The sequence below is a fragment of the Solanum pennellii genome, chromosome 12, assembly GCF_001406875.1.
Source record: "Solanum pennellii chromosome 12, SPENNV200".
Lineage (NCBI taxonomy): Eukaryota > Viridiplantae > Streptophyta > Magnoliopsida > Solanales > Solanaceae > Solanum > Solanum pennellii.
In genome coordinates this window covers 17,290,187-17,291,405 of record NC_028648.1, presented here as the reverse complement: position 1 = coordinate 17,291,405, position 1,219 = coordinate 17,290,187, and the positions used below count along the sequence as shown (strand labels likewise).

Sequence of the window (1,219 nt, the reverse complement as noted above, 5' to 3'; positions counted from 1 at the left end):
AGGCAATAACAAAACTGACTAAAAAGAAGACTTCATAATCGAGTTTGATTTCAACCATTCAAGTTTGTTTGGTTACACGCAAAATTGAGTTTGTTTTCAACAAAAATCAACACAAAAATATGCATAGTTAAATTTTGTTTATCAAAATGAACAAGACAACATCAAAATGCCCTACTTCCATGGCACAGAAGTCTTCTTACTTGAAGTTGTTTGGCCTTGGCTATTAGCAGCAGCTACAGACCTTGTTTGGATAACCTTTTCAGCCCTCATTCTTTCAGGTTGCTACTGGTAATATTTGTCTTCCCCTTCCATTTGAATCCACGTACTTTTGTGTAGCCAATATCACTAGTGACAACATCATCCCTCTTTGTAACTCTTGTGCCAATATTGATGACTCTTCTACTTGGCAATCCATGATGCTTAGTCAAACAAATACACACTCAAATATTAGACAATTATGTTTGCATTGACAATTGTAAAGTTGCATTGATAGTTGTAAACTTACATTGAGAGTTGTAAATCCATCTTCAGCTTGGTATATGCCAACACCTACCATTCTTGGCCTTTCAAAAGGACTTTTTGCCTCCACTAGTGTCCTCATGTTCTAATGGTCCCCTCCCTCTTCTTAGGCCTCCTCCACTGCAGTTTGCTTCAGAACTAGTTTGACTATGTTGAGTCATTTTTCTTCCTCTACTTAGTCCTTCATTCACATTTCTTTCTTGAGCCATTTCTCTCCCTGATGTCTCTCCTCTACCTGTACCTCTACCTCTACCTCTACCTCTCCCTCTACCATTTACAGTCTGCACTTTGAAATCAAAATATTAAAGCATATCTATATTATCTAACAATGATATAATAATTACCTCTGTGTTTGTAGCATTTCAATGTGATTGAGCTGGAACACCTGTGCCACTTGCTTTCCTCTTGTTACTTTTCCTGTGCCTTTTCCTCTACCACTTTCAGTAGCCTGTATATTAATATATCAATACATACACATCTACATATAACATACATTTGAGAGTAACAAATAAAAGTACCTGTATCTGAGAAGATGGTTCAGCTGACTGACTTAGACCAGTACCTCTTGCCTGAGAAGATGGTTTAGTGGATTGACTTGGACCAGCTTGGTTTCTTGTAAGACATCCTCTTTTATTGTGTTCTTGTGTTCCACATTCGCTACAAGTCATTACAGCACCTCTTTTGCTCAACTTTCCAGTTT

The 1,219-nt window shown here is 37.5% G+C and overlaps 1 pseudogene; it reads right to left on the bottom strand.

Moving 5' to 3' along the window:
- Positions 1 to 274: 274 nt before the first annotated feature.
- Positions 275 to 1,014, bottom strand: LOC107006130 (annotated as a pseudogene).
- Positions 1,015 to 1,219: the final 205 nt, after the last annotated feature.